The following is a 15,328-nucleotide window of genomic DNA, read 5'->3' on the forward strand; positions in this document are numbered from 1 at the left end:
TCCCCATTAGAATGGAGTACCGTTGCTCTATTCGTTCCTTATGGGGCTGCTGGAGAAAGCAGAGTACAGCATTCAACAGTCTCATAAAAAATTAATGGAGCAGCGGCTACTCCATTTCTAATGGGGATAAAAATGCCTCATTCTGGCAATTCTTGGGTGTTTCAGTGGCCAGACTACCACCCATCTAGAAGGTATTACACATACTGTAGATGGGTCAAAACGCCTTCCAACTGGAGCACGTCTTTAAGGCTCCATTCACACTAGTGTTTGGCAATCTCGTTTCTTTGTTCCTCTCTAGGAATGGAAAATTGGAATTGATGCCAAGGCCAGATCCGTTCTATGGTGGATACAAAAAGCACCGTAAGGATCCCTTAAAAATGGGGTCTGTTTAGTTCCCATTATGGTACCCATTAAAATGCTCATCATATCCTTGGTGCATAGTAGCATAGGGAAGGTGGTTATGAAAAAACATGAGCCTAGTTACAAGTTGGTGCCACCAAGTCAATCAGCTTTGGCCAGATACGGGACTAGGAGAGTAAATTGATCCCATAAACCTTACAGCATGAGGTCAATCATTATTATAATATGATTATATAGTTACGTCTATGTAAATTACAGTGAAAACTATATTTCTATAGGTTACAATACGCAGTACTTTAATAGTCATATGAATAATCATTTTGGCAATACTTGACAACAGGCAGCACTATAAGAACATACTGCGTAGAGTGTAAGGCATTACTGCAGTGTAAATGTAAGGCAGATCCACCCAGGTATTTTGCCCAGTGGCCTGGGTGTTATTATCAGGGTGAAATTATCTAGAAAAGGGGAGTGGAAAGACACGTCATCACTAGTCAAGAATGAAAAAATGAGAATTTGAGTATGAGTAAAGTATATCTCGCCTCCTGCTGGGAATTTCAACTCACATGTGGCAGAAGGGAAGCCGCAGGGATCAAGTTATATATAAATAAGAAACAGGACCAGAACTGGGCAGGAGGAGCTCACGGGGACTGATCATAGAAGTGATATATGGGAGCAAGAAAGGTGCTCAGAGGACTTGTGCAGGGAGCTAAAGAAACTTCTCAAGGAGGTCTGTGCAATGAACTAAGGAGGGAACTCGGTGAACTATGGGATAGTACTTAGAAGACTTCTACAAGACTTGGGGAGGGGTCCTCAGTGAACTTATTCAAGAGTTGGAAGAAGGTGTTCAGAGGACTTTTTCTGGAGACTGAAGGTGTTCAGAGGACTTTATCTGGAGACTGAAGGTGTTCAGAGGACTTTATCTGGAGACCGAAGAAGGTGTTCAAAGGACTTTATAAGGAGACTAAAGAAGGTGTTCAGAGGGCTTTTTCTGAAGACTGAAGAAGGTGTTCAGAGGACCTTATCTTGAGACTGACAAAGGTGTTCAGAGGACTTTATCTGAAGACTGAATAAGGCCAAAAGAAGGTGCAAAGTGGAATACAAGGATCTGGAAAGGGGGCATAGAAGACTACAAGGAGTTGTGAAGGGTGCATAGTGGAAGTCAGAGAGTTCTTTGTGGACATCTGCAAAGAGCTAGGCATAGGGCACACTGGACTTGCACAGGGAGCTGGGGAGGTGGTGTAATCCAGCCTGTGCTTGTTACTTTCCAGCCTTATATACTTCAGTGCAAGGAACCTAAGAAACACTCCCCTCCAGCCTGCAAGAATGACTGTTCTCTTCCTGCTTTGGATACAAGTTCTTTCTGAAAGTTTTGGCACTAAAGTATCCTGAAAGGGAACAGGGTGCACACAGGACCAGGGCAGTGGGTGCCCTTTCATCTCCCTTTTTTTTTTTTTCTTCTGCAGTCTCATTTTTTTTGGAGTGGCAGAAGACACAGATAAGAGTGCTGCAGCTTGTATGTCCCTGATCACATGTGTGCCTGGGAGACTGAAGAACTTACTGCTGGAGGAAGGTAAGCTTGTATTCTGTGTATATATCTTCTCTAGGACTTGTCCAGGGTGGATGGAATCTAATGTAATGTGTTTATCAGATGAATTCCTGCCTGCTGAATTCATCTCCATGTGTCTCTGTAGGTCAGTCACTGGCCAGCTACAGTCATGGGTGCAAAATACAGCACACCCCAAAGGATACAATGCCCTGGGAAGAACTGTTAGATGACCAGTAGTAAACTTTTGCGATACACTTTCAAAACTTTACAAATCTTTTAGAACACTTTGCATTTTTAATGATCTGACACATTGGCAATCGGATGTGATGACTTTTGCGCACTTATGAAATAATTTGGAATGTTACCGTCACCTCCTTAACGTAATCCTTTGCCGATTGATAATGTATCATATTAGAATCCTAAACTTTATCGTTTACCGCTACTTAACGGTATGATAGCAGGTGTACTCTATAGGTCAAGAAATATGGTAAAATATCTGGAAATTAGATTACCATAAGGTAAGGAATCGATTAATTTTAGTGAGATCAGAAGAAATTTTGAAACTTGGATGGGACCATAAAAAAAAAGAAGTATTTGGAACGAATACGTTCAACATCGGTTCTAGTTTCGGAACCTGTTTTATATCAAGGAATAGAATGCGGAGAAATGAAAGACTTATTGGTTTTGAGTTGGCTGGTGTTATACTTCTTTTTTTCCTTGGAAATCCTTGACAAATGGCTCTTGGTGTCGGATCGAATCCGCACTGTTGCCTATATGACTTGATGTTACTGTGTTATGTAAATACAGTTGTAAGAAAGGTTACGTGAGGCGATGCAGCCCGGGAAGGCAACACGCTGACAATGAATGGCGGCAGGAGTTGCACATGACGGATCGTGATTTCTACAATGTCACCGGCGGGTTGCGATATTGGGTCACCGGTGTCGCCCATTTGGTGCCCGCCTTGTTCTCCGTTTAGAACACTGGACCTTGATTTTGTAAATCCACTAAAAACACTAAACTATTATTATTATTAATGTTTCTAGTGATGAGAGCTGAAACAGTTTGGTTCTAAAAATTTGTCCCCGATAAGAAGATGTATCCAAGGGTTCTAAGCTTTGGATAATCCTTTTTAGTTAAAAGGGCCCTGAAAAATATGATATTAGGGTATCGTTCTGCTTTGCCCCCCCCCCCACGAAATATAGTGTAAAACTTGGCAATAGGTGTTTACTTCACCCGTAACGGCACCTTGTAATAAGAAGAATTAATGGGGTTGTCCATGCCGATAGTGGCAATGGGTCATCAATATGGAATCATGGGGGTGCCGAGTATCGGAGTTGTACAAGACCAGCATGGCTCTATACACTGTGTAGTGGCCATTCCTGAGCAACACTACTCAAGAATGGCCATTAAGGGGGTTGTCCGGGATTTTAGCATCGATGGCCTAGGATAGGTCATTCGTTTTTGTTCTGTGAGGGTGCAACACCCGGAACCTCCACCGATCAATCATTCCAGGTGTTGGCAGCTGCCGGAACTTGCTGCAGAGCACAGCTCCGCTGACAGTATGGTACCGCGGCTAGATACAGCACATATACCCCCTATCATATCAATAAGGGGTGGATGTGCGGTGCGGTACCCAGCCGCGGTCACCATTTTGTCGATGTAGCTATTCTGTACATCTCCATAACTGGGCAGTTCTAAGCCTTCATAAAATAACCACTCGAAAAACTGAGTGCTACCAGTTGAGGCATTTTTGGAGTTGTGACATGCACATCCCACTCAGGTGAACAAGCCTCTCGCCCCCCGATTTCACTTTTAATATACATTATTACCCTACGTGTGCTTGTCTCTCTTTTTCTTTTCTACACAGTCTGACACTGTCCAATCAGTGTTCGATCATACCAGACTGCGGATGAAAACTCCCAGTTGTCAATTTGTTCAGATATTTCAAGGAGGTATAATAGAGGAACAAAGTTAATAGTTAAAATGTAAGACATCATTTTATTAGATTAGTCACATGATTAAATAAAAAAATAAATATACCCCTTTAAGAATTCTGTAATCATCATCTTAAATACAAACTAATTTTCATCCCTAATGCTATAGTCTAATCTATTTTCTTTTATGCCTTTTTCTTCCCTAACTACAATACCTGCATTTCTTTTTTTTTTATAGCTTCCTTTTTAATGATATGATATGCAAATGAAGTGCAATCAGGGACAGAGGCTGCAGCCCCTGCCCCCTCCCCGAAATGAAGCTTCATGGGTGACCTTCTTTTCGGGGGCTCGGCTAGTCCCTGCTCTGTCACTGTGCGATGTGCACAATGACAGTGCGCTCTCTTACTGGCTCAGATGAGTAGTTACAAATCAGCCACAGAGAGCACTGTCATTGCAAATTGTAAGAATACAAGATGTGACAACACTTGCGGGGGCATCACAGGTCTCTGCAAGCCGAGTGCTCATCTTAGCATATATATTGATAGTGCGCTCTGTTGCTGGCTCATTACTACTGATTTGAGCTGGCGAAAATGTGCACTGTCATTGTGCACATCACCGTTAATTTAGTGAGAGAAGGATAGTGAATTTTTAATTAAAGTATACTAACCAATAGAATAGTTTAGAGCATTAACTAGGCTTTTAGGATGAGGAATAAATTGTATTTCGGACTTTAATAGTGGAAAATAAATGTCACTGGTGTTTTGCTGACAAATTCCTGCAGGGTGTGATTGATATGAGAACATTATAGAATCATTTACAACTGGAGGAAATTGCTATTTATGCATTTTTTTAATATTCTATTTAAAGATGTTTTCCATTGATGCGTAATGTTCGGTCCCAATAGTTTGTAGGGCTCTAGTGCAGCTGGAACGGAGCACCAATGTGGCTGCTGGATCAGGGTCTTTGGAATCGATTTGGTCACCTCTACTACTACTAATAGGTTTTATCTTTCACTCCCTTTTTATAGAAGTCATTTGTAGATGGTATATAATAAGACCACGCCATTGTAGGCAGCTATTGACTGTGCACAGATACAATGCGATGGTATACATTAGCATACCAGATGGACATGGAGTTCGCCATTCATGGATTAAATTACAAAGTTGGGTGTTCTCTGAATAACGAGTAGTGTAATGTCACCCGAAAATGCTTTCAGCTTTGTCCCTTTGCTTTTTATTTCATTCATAAAATCATCTCGACAATCAGACAAGAAGGTCGTGTGATTAGTCTGCAGCGAACCCTTTCTTTCTACTTTACGTGCCAGCTGTTTTGTATTTTGCATAGTTCTGAGCGAAGCTGCAACTTATTAGGTTGGCTGGTGTGCGGAGGCTCTGACCTGTAACCACAGGATGAAGAACAAACTGGATGCAATTCGAAGGGTTTTGTACCCTTATAGACCGATGGTCGATTGAAAAGTTAAGGTTGCATGCCCCTCTTCATATTTGGCCTAAAACATACAGTGGCATGTACAAGTTTGGGCACCCCTGTTCAAGATTACTGTTACTGTGAACAGTTAAGCAAGTTGAAAATGAAATGATCTCTAAAAGGCCTAAAGTTAAAGATGACATATTTCTTTGTATTTTAGGCAATATATACAGTTATATGAAAAAGTTTGGGCACCCCTATTAATCTTAAGCTTAATGTTTTCTAAAAAATTGTTTTTTTGGCAACAGCTATTTCAGTTTCATATATCTAATAACTGTTGGGCACAGTAATGTTTCTGCCTTGAAATGAGGTTTATTGTACTAACAGAAAATGTGCAATCTGCATTTAAACAAAATTTGACAGGTGCATAAGTATGGGCACCCTTATCATTTTCTTGTTTTAAATACTCCCACCTACTTTTTACTGACTTACTAAAGCACTTTTTTTGGTTTTCTATCCTCATTGAGCTTTGAACTTCATAGCCAGGTATAGGGAATCATGAGAAAAGCCACTTGCAAGTTGTTCTCCTGTTTGAATCTCCTTTGAAGAGTGGCATCATGGGCTCCTCAAAACAACTGTCTAATGATCTGAAAACAAAGATTATTCAACATAGTTGTTCAGGGGAAGGATACAAAAAGCTGTCTCAGAGATTTAACCTGTCAATTTCCACTGTGAGGAACATAGTAAGGAAATGGAAGAACACAGGTACAGTTCTTGTTAAGGCCAGAAGTGGCAGGCCAAGAAAAACATCAGAAAGGCAGAGAAGAAGAATGGTGAGATCAGTCAAGGACAATCCTCAGACCACCTCCAGAGAGCTGCAGCATCAATTTGCTGCAGATGGTGTCACTGTGCATCGGTCAACTATACAACGCACGTTGCACAAGGAGAAGCTGTATGGGAGAGTGATGCAAAAGAAGCCGTTTCTGCAAGCACGCCACAAATAGTCAGCTGAGTATGCAAAAGCACATTTGGAGAAGCCAATTTATTTTTGGAAGAAGGTCCTGTGGACTGATGAAACCAAGATTGAGTTGTTTGGTCATACAAAAAGGCGTTATGCATGACGGCCAAAAAACACAGCATTCCAAGAAAAACACTTGCTACCCACAGTAAAATTTGGTAGAGGTTCCATCATGCTTTGGGGCTGTGTGGCCAATGCCGGCACCGGGAATCTTGTTAAAGTTGAGGGACGCATGGATTCCTTTCAGTATCAGCAGATTCTTGACAATAATGTTCATGAATCAGTGACAAAGTTGAAGTTACGCAGGGGATGGATCTTTCAGCAAGACAATGATCCAAAACACCGCTCCAAATCTACTCAGGCATTCATGCAGAGGAACAATTACACTGTTCTGGAATGGCCATCCCAGTCCCCAGACCTGAATGTCATTGAACATCTGTGGGATCATTTGAAGAGGGCTGTCCATGCTCAGCGACCATCAAACTGAACTGAACTGGAATTGTTTTGTAAAGAGGAATGGTCAAAAATACCTTCATCCAGGATCCAGGAACTCATTAAAAGCTACAGGAAGCGACTAGAGGCTGTTATTTTTGCAAAAGGAGGATCTACTAAATATTAATGTCCCTTTTCTGGTGGGGTGCCCATACTTATGCACCTGTCAAATTTTGTTTGAATGCAGATTGCACATTTTCTGTTAGTACAATAAACCTCATTTCAGGGCAGAAACATTACTGTGCCCTACAGTTATTAGATATATGAAACTGAAACAGCTGTTGCAAAAAAAAACAATTTTTATAAAACATTAAGCTTAAGATTAATAGGGGTGCCCAAACTTTTTCATGTAACTGTATATATGTTTTCATCTTTTACATTTTGAAAATTGCAAAAAGTAAAATGTCCACCCTGCATGGTTAGTACCTAGTAGTGCCCCCTTTTGCAAGTATTACAGCTCGTAATCGCTTTTTGCAGCCAGACAAGAGTCTTTCAATTCTTGTTTAATTGATTTTTCATCCATTCTTCCTTGGAAAATTCTTCCAGTTCTGTGAGATTCCTGGGTCGTCTTGCATCCTCGACTACTTTTGAGGTTTAGCCACAGATTTTCAATGATCTTCAGGTCAGAGGACTGTGAGGGCCATTGTAAAACCTTCTGCTTGTGCCTTTTGAGGTCGCCTATTGGGGATTTTGACGTGTGTTTAGGATCATTATCCATTTGTAGAAGCCATCCTCTTTTCAACTTCAGCTTTTTTACAGATGGTGTTATGTTTGCATCAATAACTTATTGAGATTTCATTGAATCCGTTCTTCCCTCTACCCATGAAATGTTCCCCATGCTATTGGCTACAGCATAACCCCAAACATGATTAATCCACCCCCATGCTTAGTGGTAGGCTAGATGTTCTTTTCCTGAAATTCTATTTTTTTCCTCCACACATACCTTTGATCATTGTGACTTGTTTCCAAAATGCATCAGGATTCTTTAGATGTTATTTTCCATACTTCTGACACAGAATTTTATGGTGAGGACACAGGAAAGTTTTTTTTTCTGATGACTCTTCCATGACGACAATATTTGTGCAGGTGTCTCTGAACAGTAGAACAATGTACCACAACTCCAGAGTCTGCTAAATTTTTCTGAAGGTCTTTTGCAGTCAAGTGGGGTTTCTTATTTGCCTCTCTAGGATTCCTACAAGCAGCTCTCATTGAAATTTTGCTTGGTCTTCCGGTCCTTATCTTGACCTCCAGTGTTCCTGTTAACTGCCATTACTTAATTATATTTCGAACTGAGGAAAGGGTAACTTGAAAATGCTTTGCTATCTTCTTACAGCCTTCTCCTGCTTTTGTGGGCCTCCGCCATTTTCATTTTCAGAGTGCTAGACAGCTGCTTAGAAGACCCCATGGCTGCTGTGTTTTGGCACAAGGTTAGAGGAGGCTGGGTTTTTATCAAGCTGGGAAATTTGCATCACTTGGCCTTTCCTAAGGTTAATAGTGAACAAGCCATATCTCTAACCGGCTAATTACTGTTTGAAACCTTGGTCAAAGTTTTCTGAGACAGGAAGGCAGAATGATCCAGCTCCCAGTGCGGCAAGTCTTGATAAAATATATGGTTAACTGTCCACAATAACAGAAATTTTGACCAGGGGTGCCCAAACTTTTACATGCCACAGTATGCTATGGAAAAGAGGAATGAATCAAAGATCTTTAGCACCAATGCAAATCAGTAACATTGCCCAAGTGGGTAGGGTCTCTGCTGTTAATTTCTGTGCCTTCCATTCCATAAGCAAGCCGATCCAATCCAAAAACGCTTTAAAAAACGCTGTTCTACTCAATGGAAAATCTAGTTTGTTGTTTACATGACAAGTTTTACGAGTTTCTTTTTCCACCTATGGGCCTTTTTTTGTCCAGTGTCTGTTATCTTTCACCTGGTTTTGACTTGGGCCAAGATCTTCTTTTAAATTGCGCCTTTTTTTAAGTCTAGTTGGTGTTTTTTTTTTTACTAATTTTCATTAACGTCTTAATCATCTTTGAATTTGCGCTTTTTTAGAGTCTATTTTTATATGTGTGGTTTTCTATGTTTGCCATTGTGGGCCGGGTTTGGTGTTTCCAGAGGATTTCGAATGATTCCGTCAGTCATCACATTGTTTCAAAAAGGCACTTTACTCTGATTTTTATTTTTTTGCATGAAATTCTTGAGCAAATTTTATGACCTTGAGTGTACACGAGAATTGGGTCCTATATTGTAAAGTGGTTTCTCAGAAAAGGCTATAATCAGGGCAACATGGCCATGCCCCCCATGAAGCTTCTGGCCCTAGGCAGTAGCCCATATTGCCCTCATTACAATTTACCCCTAACTGCAGCAGTTGGTGAAAGTGACGGTGCCCTCGTCCCACCGGAGGATCCTCTGGTCCTCCATTGGGCCAGTCCGATGTCATTTCTCAGCTTCTATTTTAGTTTTCCTCTTTCGGTAATACATTTTTTCCAGATGATTTTGGATTTGCGTTGTTATTCAGTCTGTAAAAAAAACATTATGTGGGACATATTTTTACTTTGGGGATAAGACGCTGCTTAACTTTATATAAAAGTTGCTTTTTTTTTCAGAGTAGGTTTATAAGGCTTCATTTAGAAGCCAAGACAAGAGGGAATTTGCTATGTGTCTCCTTTATAACCAGCCATCTGTTTTTGTTTTTTGCCCTCCCTCGATTCCTTAGGTCACTCATACATTTGTCTAGCACTTGGAGTTTTAAGGGCTCATTACTAGTGGAATGACAAAGGCTTTTATAGCTGGGAGCCTGCCAGGAGCCGCTATCGGCAATTTTGAGAGTTATATATAAAAAAAATGTACACGGCCTTGATTCCCATAGCAACCAATAAGAGTTCAGCTTTCATTTTCCCTGTGAAGTTTAGAAATGAAAGCCAGACTCTAATTGGTTGCTATGGGCAACATGGTTAAGCAGAGTGTGACACATGCGGCCTACATGGCAAATCGGAGCCTTATTGCCTATGGCAACCAAACCGATTCTTACTGTTAGGCTAGGACTATGCGCTGACCTGTGGTCACCGGCAAAATACTGCAAAATCTTTGATTTTTTGTGACTTTTATGGCAACTCAAGTGTAGTCCAGGCACAAAATTTAAACAGATAAAGCTGTTGTCCTGATGCAAGGAACCCCTCAATTGGCTTCAGAGTTGAATATGGCATATGGGGAGGAATTATCGAAAGTGTACATGCCATTTTATTAAAGGGATTGGCCATGTTGTATATCTTAAAGGCGTTGTCTGGCCTTGGGGAACAAGTCTGCAGTCACTCTATGTGACTGCAGACTTGCGAGTCCTCACAGCACCCACAGTGCTCACTGAAGGATTGCTGACGGGCAAATGACCGCAAGCATGCGATCTGCATACATGCGGTCACATGCCGACTAGAAGTGCATGGCCTCACTCAATACAAGTGAATTTAGCAAGGTCGCATACGTCTAGTCGTAATGTAACGGGGAGTATGCAAATCGCATTACCACCCGCTCGAGGTGAATATGCAGTGCTCAGAGTGGCTGCAGATTTGTACCCCTAGGCCGAACAACCCCTTTAAAACGATTTTGTTATGGAGTTTTGCTGTGGAAATTCCTCAGTGGATAACTCCTCCATGTGGACGTACGCTTAAAGTCATTTTATGTTTCCGACACATGAAATTTTTTCCATTGCATTCCAGTTTCCATTGTTTAGGTAAAAACTTTGGTCTTCATATTTTGACTTGGGGCTTTACACCCGTTTCGTAACTTATGAACAGTGCCCATAAGAAAAGGGAAGCAAGAAAAATGTGAAAAGCTGAAGATGTGAATGACCTTTTGCTGCGCCTGAGCCATGTGTTTATCAAATGAAATATGGAGACGTCACGTAATCTCATTCCTTTCCATTGATCTTAGTCTTTCCAAGGATAAACATGGGCTGAGCTGATTTATCGATGTAGAAGGCTTGACGTATCACTAATATTATTTTATTATATCTTACGGTTTAATTTCCATATGACCTTAAAATAAATTAATTACAGTCTTTTCACATTAGCATTATGGCTTCTTTTTTGTAATGGAAGCCATGATTCAGTGCCGGATACAAGTAATTGAATCGGTGACCAACGGAGACCAATGACTTATAATATATTTCTTTAAGAATGTATCACTTTGATTCCAAATAGCAATATTATTATTATTATTATTAGCTTTCACCTCAATCTTGAGCCATGGCGGCTTGATGGATGAACGCTCTGTAGGAAGAACAATCTTGCCCAAGCCTAGATAGGTCCACCAGGGTCTTCTCTGCCAATATCTTGATAGCATCAAGCCATCAAGTTGCTAGTCTTCCTCTTTGCCTTGTTCCTTCTATTCGTCCAACTACTTGGTGCCAACTTTTCCCATCAATGGAGGCATGTAGCATGAACAGAACCTTATTTTTTTAAACTCCAGTTTAGTCATATTAATCAACACTAACTTTAGGTTTGGTGAACACTATAAAATTGTACCCATGGAGCTTTTACTGTGGAACATAGAGAGCCTGTGTGTACTGACTGTCACACATGCAGCTTTGACGTCGGACACCTGATTATCTGGAGAGCTCCAGGTATCCAGGTTGCCGATGCAGCTTCTTCGGTATGCGCTATAGCTTGCCGAATAAGTAGGGAGCCAACGATGTTCACTGATCTCTACTTGTGACCATCTCTCAGAATAAAATGTGACTTTTGTGATAAGAAAGGTTTGGGACCCCTGCCTTAGGAGTAGTCACGACTCACGATCTAGAGGCCTATACTGTGACCAGTTCGAGGTAACCAAGTGGAATGTCTTCTTGTATAGTCAGTGGTGACATGTGGCTATTTCTGGCCATCGATGTGATGTTCGTCCTTTGTTTTCGAAGATGACCATGACTTCAAGGTTAGAAGAGAATTAGTAGTTATGGGTCCGGAGGTGGCTGATGAGTCCAATCCGGGCCCTGAAGGTTCGCCCACATACTTGACATAAGGAAGCAGATGTGGTCAGTACACCAGATTCTACTTGTGCCTTGCGTACAGCGCGCTTTCTTTTTGCGTCAAAGATTTTCCTATCTTCAGCTGCACGTGCTCCTGAGGTGATCCTGCCCCGCCAACCTGGACGATCCAGGGCAAGCTCTTCCCATTCATTGGTGTTGACTCCCAGGTTTTTGAGACACCTTAAGGCAGTCTTTATAGCGCTTCTTCTGCCCCCCAACTGCTCGCTTTCCTTGGCACAGTTCTCCGTACAGCAGTTGTTTTGGTAAATGTAGTGTTCAGTGAAATGTGGTTTCTGTAATTGTCTCCTTAAAGTGCCTTTGGTACCTTTTCGCGATGATCTAATTATCATGTTGTTATGGCTGGTGGTAAATCTTCTTAACCATCTCTAGTGATTGCTTAGGATGATGTAGTGGTTTAGATGCCAGTATTGACAGTCTAGTGACCAGTCTTTAGTAGTCATCCATGGCCACCAAAGACACTGCCTTAAGCGTATAACTCTAAATGAGTTTGTGTAACTTGCAATGTGATATCCATAATGGATTCAATGAAAAAATTCATCCCAGCACATGAGAAATACAAATGTCAGCGTGTTTGGGATATGTTTCTTCCTTTTGTCCATATCGATTCCTTTCCACAAATACATAAGTATTTCCTCACCCCATGAAATGACATAATCCAGGGTGGAGGGCACATATGAAATGAATAGAAATATGTATTACAAAAATTGGACTAAAAGTGCTATAAACCAGACCTAATACTAAATGCACATCTGGATGTCCTAACTTTCCTTCATATTTTCTATTCATTTTCATACTTGATTAAAATTACCATAAATGGACATTCATCATACAACCCATCATTAAATAGAGTACTGAAATTTTAACCCTAGAAAATATTTAGAATGAGGAAAATCCAAGACATAAAATGGTTAATCCCAAACACACGAAAATCTTTTGTAATCAGACACATGCAAACAGTGTGTAAAGAGATGTTTCGGCCACAAATGTCTATTGTCGTCAAAATCTGAAAAACAGACAATATGCCTTGATGAAGGCCATTTGTGGGCGAAACGTCATTTTAAACAGATAAGAAATGTTTTTGAACGCTGGGAATAATACTGATGCCCTGGATTTTCCTTATTTTGGATACTACTGGATATTGGGTGGAGAGACGCCCCAAGACGAGTCTCAGAAGTGGTGCAGGAAAATCTTGTGTCTTAAGGATTAGAAGATCTTCAGCACAAAAGAGTCAAATGACGATGACCATAAACAAAAAGATTGTAATGTTCTGATGTTAAGTTCAAAAAATAATATAGGAAAAAACTATAGGAGCTTGTTTTATAAAGGAGTTCTTCAAAAATTGACTATTTCATGCAAAATTGTCTTGGACTTTGTCTTTGGGGAGAACCTGCTCATTAGAGAAAACTTGAATAAAATGGTTGATTTTATGGATGACAAATAATTGGTGATTAACAAATGTGGTTGCTCAAAACACCGATTGGGCGCGTTGGATTTTTTGGGCCGATGATCAGCACTGCCTGAATCATCACTCGAAAAGATCAAAAAGTGGCCTATGTTGTCTTTGATGTTATGAAGGCCATGGATGAACAATTGTTCGTCTCCCATCTTCATCTAATGTGTATGGAGGAGTCCTTTAATTTGTAGTTCTTTCATAAGCGTCAGTTTAGTGAAGACACCAATTTGGAATGCCGTAACCCAAACTTCCAGCTAATATATGCCACTTTTGTATACGTCTCACCCCCCTACAAGAGATGATCAAGACGTTCCCATCTTTTTACATCTTCAAACAGTGTAAACCAAGCTATTAGATTATATAAAACAAACAGCCCGGGCTTGTCGAGAAAGAACAGAGCTAAAGTCTATATGCACAAGTAACTCTAGAGGTTCTTTATCTATAGATTGTATTACTGAAAGACTTGTGATGAGGTGCTATGTTACCCGATCTGGCTTACAATCATTTTTTTCTTTTTTACTTTTTTCTTCTTTTTGTCGGCTTTTCTCTGATTTTTCACAAATGCAGATCTCACAATCTTTGACATCAAAGGACAAAAAGTGCGTAGAGTGCCTTCTCCTTCTGCCTTGCTACATAGTAAACTATTTTACTTCTGTCTTTATTCCCCTCGCGCCCCCCTCGTGTTTGAATAGCAGTAGGAAAGGCGATCTCCCTCCTGTTAAAACGTTATTAAGTTTTCATGTGAAAGATGAAACGTCCTCTATTTTACTCTTTGGTGATAGCAGAATAGGAGAGAGAGAAAGAGATAGAGGAGGAAAAAAAAATCTCTATTCATCCTACACCTTAGTTTGATGTCGGTGAAGCAGCCTACAGGTATAGCGCTCGAAGGGCTTGGGTTCCAAAGCTATACGAGACCTCTGCTGTCCTCCCTAAGCCTCAAGATCATAGGTTGAAGTTACCTAGTCTACATGCGTTGATGCCATTGCAAAATGTTTTGAAGTCTTCTCCAACCTAAAAGATTACATTAACAAAGAAAGAGGAGACAACCACCCCACTTGTCTCGCTACATCTGGTGGGATGCATCCACAAGGAGAACTTCGAACCAGGGAGACGAGAGAGCCCTCGTAAACTCCAAGATAGTTGAGATTCAAGGTATTGTCATCGCGAGTGAAAGCCCCGACATTGCATATAGCGTGTTTGCAGTTGTCCGGTGTGTAACGTGTGCTTCTTTTGTGCGTAACGGTGACATTAATATACTGCAAACATTAGGGTGCACATTCATACGGGGTTATAAATGTTAACTCGTCTTGTTCTACGTCCATGATTATTCTAGGTGTGCACCTGTTCTTTTCATTAGGCACAATGGAGACTGTGCATTGAGGTTCAGATCATAAATCTGCTTGTTCCCTTGTTCAAAAAGCCTCATTTACATTTAAATAGTGGGTTAGTGTAGACTATAGAGTGTGGTTTTAAGGTTTATTTTACAATTCATTTTCAGTCATGGTGTTTTAGACAGATTCAGACCTTCTGCAATTATCCATCACTTGCACCAAAAATTAATTTAGGTACACACATGTATACAATTTATGAACAGATTATGCCACTTTTGTGGAAAATGCCACCGGCTATTTGCCCTGTGTCGATAGGAAGGTACAAAGATAGTGACATATTTATTAAAGTGAGGCACCGTTACTAGAATTTTGGTGGTATTTTCATAGTGTATATCCATAAGGTTGTGTGGAACACCACGCATGTTAGTAACAGACCCGCTTTTTCATTGAACAAAAATGTAGGTACATTTTTTGGAAGTAAAAGTGATGGGATGTTGATCCAGGGAACTAGTCTGATTGCCAAATGTACAGTTGGGAAGGAGTTTTTGGAGCACAAACTGGCGAGGTGCACAAGGAGTTTTTCGAGCAGAAGCTAAGAGGAAACTCTTCAAGTCCTCCTCAAAAACCTTGGGGAGCAACCTAGCATCTGCCTCACAGGGTTTCTGCTAGGAGCAACATGTTAGGTTGTAGGTTGAACTCGATTAACTTGTGTTTATAAATGAACATT

General features: G+C 40.7%; 1 protein-coding gene across 1 annotated transcript in view; it reads left to right on the forward strand.

The window, feature by feature from the left end:
- The first annotated feature begins 886 nt into the window (after positions 1 to 886).
- The window catches only part of LOC138651027 (neurotrophin-4-like), a 106,204-nt gene continuing 91,762 nt past the window's right edge, over positions 887 to 15,328 (forward strand). Inside the window, exon 1 of the mRNA XM_069740957.1 lies at positions 887 to 1,933. The gene's annotated coding sequence lies outside the window, so the exon portion shown is untranslated. The remainder of the gene's footprint in view (positions 1,934 to 15,328) is intronic.

The sequence above is a fragment of the Ranitomeya imitator genome, chromosome 10 (assembly GCF_032444005.1).
Source record: "Ranitomeya imitator isolate aRanImi1 chromosome 10, aRanImi1.pri, whole genome shotgun sequence".
In the NCBI taxonomy this organism is placed as follows: domain Eukaryota; kingdom Metazoa; phylum Chordata; class Amphibia; order Anura; family Dendrobatidae; genus Ranitomeya; species Ranitomeya imitator.